Source organism: Balaenoptera musculus, chromosome 10 (assembly GCF_009873245.2).
Source record: "Balaenoptera musculus isolate JJ_BM4_2016_0621 chromosome 10, mBalMus1.pri.v3, whole genome shotgun sequence".
Taxonomy (NCBI): Eukaryota; Metazoa; Chordata; class Mammalia; order Artiodactyla; family Balaenopteridae; genus Balaenoptera; species Balaenoptera musculus.
Genome location: NC_045794.1, coordinates 39,105,688 through 39,113,918, shown reverse-complemented (window position 1 = coordinate 39,113,918; position 8,231 = coordinate 39,105,688).

Here is an 8,231-nt window from a genome sequence, read left to right as displayed (position 1 = left end):
TGCATGTTGGTCACACATCATTATCACCAGAGTCCAGAGTTTACATTAGGGTTCACTCCTGGTGTTGTACGTTCTATGGGTTTTGACATATGTATCTCACCATGAATGTATCACACTGAATAGTTTACTGCCTTAAAAATCTTCTGTGTTCAGCCTATTTATTACCCCTCACCCCTCAACCCCACCACAAGCCCCTGGCAACCCAGTGATCTTTTTTTTAATTTATTTTTTATTTTGTATTTTTAAATTTTTTTTTCCCAGTGATCTTTTCACCCTTTCCATGGTTTGCCTTTTCCTGAATGTCATATATAGTTGGTAACCTAAGGTATGCCACCTTTCCAAATTGTCTTCTGTCAGTGCGTAATACGCATTTAAGGTACCCCATCTGTCTCCCCGTGGCTCCATATCTCTCTCATTTCTTTTCAGTGCCGAAGAACATTCTGTTGCATGATGTATCCCAGTCTTTGTGTCCATTCACCTCCTGAAGGACATCTTGGTTGCTTCCAAGTTCTGGCAGATGGGAATAAGGCTGCCGTAAGTGTCCAGGTGCAATGGACCCAAATGAGCTCATTTGGGTCCATTGATAACAAGTATTTTGAGGGCTGGTTTGTATGGTAAGAATGTGCTTCATTTTGAAAGACGCAGCCCATGTTCACAAGGCTTCTGAAGATGGTGGCTGAGAGCATGCCAGCATACTGAAGAATCAAGTCAAGGAACGAGGTAGAATTCAAAGATGCCAGCAAGAAAGATGCCTCTGAGACAAATTCTTACCTCCACCCTCTTAGAGTTTTGACAGCTGGTCCTGAGAATTAAATGGACACAAGACAGAGTACAGGAGAGAAGCATACATATTTATTTCCCATAAGTTTTATGTGACACAGGATACCCTCCTAAGGAAATGATAAAGACCCAGAGAAGTGACAAAACCTAAATGCTTTTCTATCGGGTTGAACAAAGAGAGGTGATTGTGGAAACGGAACTACGCTATGTGGGGAGGCTAAGGATGATGAGAATTATGTTGAACAAAGTCTGTTTGTACAGAATTCTCTCATTCTCAACTTTCTGCCCTTGATGATAGCAACGCCACTCTCCTTTCAGGGAGGGAGGACATCTTCCATGGGGGTTGGGGAAGGGGATGGATATGTTATCTCCTGCTCCATGAAGGAAAAGGGGAAAGGTCAGCACACCCTTCTTGCACCTACTGTTTTGGGGGATTTGTTTGTTTTGTTTTTGCTGTTTTTTTTTTAAGTGTCTTTAGCTCAAAACAATATTCTGGTTTCCTTTACATCCTGTCCTCCTGACAGGAGGAGGCACACATTTTCTCCAACGTGGTGGGCCGGGCAGGCAGAGGAGGATAAGATGGAACCCAGCCCCGGCCTATTCTTTTCTCAAGTGTTGGGAAGATGATTCTGCTCTTGCCAGATAGGATCTGGTTTCTCCATGAACCATCAAGGTATCAGCTGAAAAGAGGAAGAGCAAAGGTCAGAAGAACATGGAGAAGACTGATGATAGATGCTGAGGTCCCCTGAGTAATGATTTCATCGGAGGCACGTGAACATCCCCGATCTCTGGGCCACCATGTCGATGGCTGGTTTGGTGAGTAGGTCATTTTGAACGTGCGGTGCTACCATCAGGCCATTTTTGGGTACTGTCTCCAGCTCATCTGAGTGGTGCCGTCGAGCCAGTGTAAGATGGGGCACATCCAGGGATGGCATTGTGCCAAAGAAAGGAAGACAGCATAAGTCATTGAGCTTAAGGTATATCTAAGAGAGTGACTCTGAAGTGGATGAGGTAGAAGGAGACCAGCTGGATATCTGTTTATTTCTTGGTTGGGTACTGGAGGTGAATTTTGTTTATTTTCTGGATGAGGTGAAAGAACTCTCAAAGTGGAGGTGTTTGTACAAGGGGTCTGGCAGGTTAGAGGGTTTAGGTCGGTCCATGTGCCAAGAAATTCAGAGAATCTGTAGTAGCTCAGACACAGGCCTTGTTCAGATATAGGCAGAGTGAGGAGTTGACTTTGGTCATCGCAAAGCTAACCGGCACCTTAGTAGTACAACAGAAGGCTCCAGAAGGAATTAATTTTTGCAGGAGCCAGCGAGCTTGCAGCCCTCAGCTCTCATAGAGGGAGATGAGAGGCCTCAGCCTCCAGATAGTGTACCTTTCATAGGAGAGATTTATTTCCTGCTTTCAGGGAGACAGAGAGCAAAGAGTTGCATGGGGCTTTTCTTAAATAACATTAATTCAAAATAATCAATGTGTCATTAAGGCATATTTTTTTTAAAGATTTATTGATTTATTATTTATTTATTTTTATTTCGGCTGTGTCGGGTCTTGGTTGCGGCATGTGGGATCTTTGTCGAGGCATGTGGGATCTATCGTTGCAGTGAGTGGGCTCCTCATTGTGGTGCGCGGGCTCCTCTCTAGTTGTGGTTTGTGGGTTTTTCTCTTCTCCAGTTGTGGCACACAGGCTCCAGAACACGTGAGCTCTATAGTTTGCGGCTCGCGGGCTCTAGCTGAGGTGTGCGAGCTCAGTAGTTGTGGCGCACGGGTTTAGTTGCTCTGCGGCAGGTGGGATCTTAGTTCCCTGACCAGGGATCGAGTCCGTGTCCCCTGCATTGCAAGGCAGATTCTTTACCACTGGACCACCAGGGAAGTCCTTCATTAAGGCATATTTTGAAGTGACCTGCCCTGTGCCCTAACAATACATACATACATATGAGAGAGAGACAGACAGAGAGAGAGACGGAAACATAGAGAGGTAGAGGAGAAAGAGAGAGAGAGAGGGACTGAGAGACAGAAAGAATGAACAAAGGAGAGAGGGAAGGAGTAGAAGTCACAGACTTTTCATCAATCAGTCTACATGTTAGAACCCAGTCACAATGTCCCTCCACGCTGGAGGGGTGGGGATTACACAGGGATGTGTGACCAGAGGTAGGAATGCTAGGAGCCACTGTGGGCGCGGCCCACCACGTAGGCCAAAATGAGACACTTGGACTTGAATCTAAACATAACAGGAGGACCTGGAAGGTTGTATGCCAGAGGCAACGATGTCTGAATTTCATTTAATTTCAACCCTCACACGGTGGGGGACTGGGAAACAGGCAACAAGGGGAGTGACTTTCCCTAGACCCCGGAGCAGACCCAGGCTTGTTTCAGTTGTATTCTGTGCTACACCAGCCCTTTATGTAAGCCTTGCTTTGCTAAGTCTGTGCATGAGCTGCATGTGGTACCAGTCTACGGGCTTTACAGGCAATGTGGGTGTTTAGAGGTCTATACACCTGATGGCCTCCCTAAGAAGTAGATGCCAGAACAACCTCCACTGTGCAGATGGGGGGATTGGAGAGGTCCTGAGAGGCACGTGGCTGGTCCAGGGTCACATCACTGGTGAGGAGAAGCAGCCGGTTCTGAACCCAGTTGTGTCCTCAGAGCTGGGGCCCTAGCTGCACCCAGGCCTCCCGGGGGCTGTGGGGTGCACTGTGTTGGTGACACTGTGTGTGGACGTGGCATGGGGTGTGGGTGAGAAGTCAGCAGCCCGGAGGTGCCCTTGGGGAGTTCTCTGCAAGGAGGGAGCCCGTTTATGGGGTCCCCAGGAAGTGAGCTCTCTTCCCTGGCAACACAGCTCAGTAGAAATTGGAGCCTGGGTAACCAGGCGCCCACATTCTAGAGAGGCCCCCTACCCAGCTCACTTGGCTGGAGATGCTCAAGTGGACATGTTCTGCTGTATCCTGAAGTGAGAGCCTTTACCGACGTTGCAGACACCTATGGCCATTTGCCCAGAGGGACCCAAAGGTAACACAGGGAGGCCCAGGGCAGATAAGCCCAGGCCAGGTCACCACACTGATCCTACCTGGGTAGCCCTCTGTCCCCTCCCTGTACATGTGGAGGTGGGGGGTTTCTGTGGGGTGGGTCTGCCTCAAGCAAGAGCAGGCTGATGAGGGGTCAGAAGCCTGGTGGGCTGGTCATGTCCACGTGCCAGGTCAAAGCTGGCTGGGTGGGATGTGGAGAGCTGGGGCAGCGCCCTCCTGCCTGAGGTTTATCCCAAGCCCTCTAGGTGGATCTCTTTCCTCCCGGGTGGATACCTGAGCAGACACAGGTCTGTGCCTGATCTGGGAGCAGGTTGAGTGGGCAGAAGAAGCAGTGACAATGGCTGGGCAGAGCTCTGATACCTCGGGGCCAGGCTGGCTGCTGGTCACTGTCATTGCAGAGCCGCATCCCTGAGATCAGCGAGGAGCTGGTGGACAGGGACATCCAATCCATCTCCCCGAGTGAAGGGCTGGTGAGCCACACTGCCAGTGAGGGCCAGCGCAGGCTCCGGGTGAGAGTAGCCCCTGAGGGTTCTCCAGGACCAGGGCCCAGAAATGAATGGGGAAGGTCTCCTGCCCATACATCACTCAGGCTACACCTCAGGGTCCTGTCCTGGGCTTCTGTGCAGCTCAGCACACCTGGCTCAGACCTGGAGCACCGTGTCAACCTTCCCCTGAGTCAGCTGGAGGACCTGGAGCCCAGCGAGGCAGAGTCTGAAGGTAAGAAGGCCAGGGGTGGGAGCATGTGAGTGTGTGGGGAGGGGTGAGTGCTGGGCCACACAGGGAGGAGTCCTCAGAGGCTGGTGTTAAGGCAGAAGCAAAGACTAGCTTCAGACCACCCATCTGGTGGACCGCAGTCAGAAAAGATACCCTGCTGTAAGTTCCTGGGCTAAGATGTCTATGGAAATTTCTGGGAAGATTTCTGTCCTTGGAAAGGCACATGGAAAGGCAGGCATTTGGGTAAGCTTTTCCGCTCTCACAGCTCCAGCACTTCCACAGGAATTAAATATGGCTCCACCTCCAGAATATATAAATTCAAAGGAGTAAGGTGCAGGTGCAGAAGCCAGAGAAAAAAGAAAGGAAGACCCAGAGCCTGAGAAATATCCTGCAGGAGACCCACAGCTAGATGAGAATTCACCACCCCAGCAGGGAGGACCTGCACCTGCTCCTGCAGGAGAGCCAGAGTGAGATGAGGATTTACCACCCCAGCAGGGAGAGTTTCCTTCTGCTCCTCCAGCAGAACAAAGGCCAGATGGGGATCCGCTACTCCAGCAGAAAGAAGCTGCACCTGCTCCTGCAGGAGATCCTAAGCCAGATGAGTATCTTCCAACACTGCAGTGAGAACCTGCACCTCCTCTTGCAGGAGACCCAGAGCCAGGTCAGGATCAACAACACCTACAGGGAGAACCTCCACCTGCTCCTGCAGGAGACCCAGACCAGAAAATGATTCATCGCTACAGCAGGGAGAAACTGTACCTGCTCCTGAGGAGGGCCCAGGCCAGATGAAGATTCACCACTCCAGCAGGGAGCACTTGAACCTGCTCCTGCAGGAGACCCAGAGCTAGGTCAGGATCCTCAACTCCTGCAGGGAGAAACTGCACCTTCACCTGCAGGTGTTCAGAGCTAGAGGGGGATTTACCACTCCAGTATGAAGAACATACACCAGCTCCTATAGGACATCCACAGCAAGGTGAGTATTTACCACCCCTGAAGGGAGAACCTGCTCCTGCTCCTGCAGGAACCCCAGAGCTAGAAGAGGATTCACTACTCTGTCAGGGAGAACATGCACCTACTACTCTAAGAGGCCCAGAGCCAGATGAGGATTCACCACTCTGGTATGGGGAACATGCACCTGCTCCTGTAGGAGACCCAGAGCCAGATGATGATTTTCCACCCCGGCAGAGAGAACCTGCTCCTGTTCCTGCAGGAGACCCAGAGTCAGAGTAGGATCCCAAAATCCTACAGGTAGAAATTGCTCCCGCTTCTGCAGGGGACCCAGAGCCAGATGAGGATTCACGACTCTAGTGGGGAAAACCTGCACCAGCTGTGCAGGACCCGGAGCCAGATTAGAATTGACCACTCTAGCAGGAAAACCTGTACCTGTCCTGTAGGAAACCAAGAGACAGATAAGGATTTGCCACTTCTGCATGGAGAACCTGCTCCTACTCCTGCAGAACCCCAGGCCATATGAGAAATCACTGCAGCAGGGAGAACCTGAACCTGCTATGTAGGACCCAGAGCAGGATTAGACTTCATGAATCTGGCGGAAGAACCTGCATTTGCTCCTGCAGAAGACCGAGAGCCAGAAGAGGATTCACCAGTCCAGCAAGGAGAGCTTGCACCTGATTCTACAGAAGACCCAGAGCGAGAGTAGGATACAACAAACCTACAGGTAGAACCTGCCCTTGCTTCTGCAGGAAACCCAGAGCCAGGCCAGGATCTACAACGCCTGCAGGGAGTACTTGCTCCTGCTTCTGAAAGAGACAAAGACAGATGAGGATTCATCACTATGGCAGAAGAAAACTGCCCGGGATTTACAGGACTCAGAGCCAAATTAGAACTCACGAATACAGAAGGGAGAACTTGTACAAGATCCTGCATGAGACCTAGGGTCAGTGAGATTGACCTACACAGCAGGGAGAATCTGCACGTGCTCCTGCAAGAGGCCCAGAGCCAGAATATAATCCCAGACCCTACAGGTAGAAGCTAATCTTGCTTCTGGAGGAGACACAGAGCCAGTGAGGATTAACCACTCCAGAAGGGAGAACCTGCACCTGCTCCTGTGGAAAACCCAGAGCCAGGTGAGAATTCACAAATCTGACCAGGAGAAGCTACACTGCTCCTGCAGGAGACCTAGAGAAAGATAAGAACCTACCACCCCTGCAGGGAGAATCTGCATCTCTTACTTCAGGAAACCAAAGCCAATTGAGTGCTCACCAAGCAGGCAGGATAAAAGTGCACCTGCTCCTGCATGAGACCCAGAAACCAATGAGGACTAACACCTGTGGCAGGAAAAATGTGCACCTGATCCTGTAGGAGGCACAGGGCCAGATGAGGATTCACCTCTCCTGCAGGGAGAACTTGCTCCTGCTTCTGAAGGAGATCCAAAGTGATGATGATTCACCATCCTGAGGAGAGAACCTGCACTGTCTGTCCAGGACCCAGTGCCAGATTCAAATTAACGACTCCAGCAGGGAGAACCTGTACCTGCTCCCGTGGAAAGCCCAGAGCTGGATGGGAATTGACCACTCCGGCGGGAAGAAGCTGCACTGACATTGCAGGACCCAGTGCCAGATTCAAATTAACGACTCCAGCAGGGAGAACCTGTACCTGCTCCCATGGAAAGCCCAGAGTTGTATGGGAATTGACCACTCCAGCAGGAAGAAGCTGCACTGACATTGCAGGACCAAGAGCCAGATTAGAACCACGAATCTGCAAGGAGGACCTGCTCCTGCTCCTGCAGGAGACCATGAGCCAACTGAGTATTCAACAATCAGTCAAGATGAACCTGCCCCTGCCCCTGCATGAGATCCAGAATCCAGTGAGGACTGACTCTTCTGGCAGGAAAAATGTGCACCTGCTTCTGTAGGAGGCACAGGGACAGATGAGGTATCAGGACTACAGGAGGGAGAACTTGCACATGCTCGTGCAGGAGACCCAGATCCAGAGTAGGATCCAAAACCCTTACAGGTAGAACCTGTTCCTGCTTCTGCAGGAGTCCCGGAGGCAGATGAGGATTCTCCCCTCCAGCAGAGAGAACTTGCACCTGCTCCTACCAAAGACCCCGAACAAGACTAGGATCCGACATCCTTACATGTAGAAATTGCTCTTCCTTCTGCAGGAGACCAAGTGCCAGATGAGGATTCATGACTCCGGGTGGGAGAACCTTGTGCTACTTCTGCAGGAGACCAAGAGTCCGTGTAGGATCGAAGAACCCTCCATATAGAACCCTCTCTTGTTTTTGCAGAAGACCCAGAGCCAGGCCAGGATCCACAGCTCCTGCAGGGAGAACTTGCTCCTGCTTCTGAAGGAGTCCCAGAGGGATGAGGATTCACCACCCCGAAAGGAGAACCTGCACTGGCTCTCCAGACCCAGAGCCAGATTTGAATATACCACTCAAGCAGGAAGGCCCTGCACCAGCTCTGCAGGACCAAGAGCCAGGTTCGATTACCACTGCAGCAGGGACAACCTGCACCTGTCCTGGAGAAAGCCTAGAGACAGATGAGGATTTACCACTTCTGCGTGGAGAACATGCTCGTACTCCTGCAGAAGACCCAGAACCAACTGAGTATTCACCAATCCTGCAGGATGAACCTGCACCTGCTCTCGCAGGAGACCCAGATCCAGATAGTATCTAAAAAACCCTAAGGTAGAACCTACTCTTGCTTTTGAAAGAGACCCAGAGCCAGATGAGAATTCACCACTGTG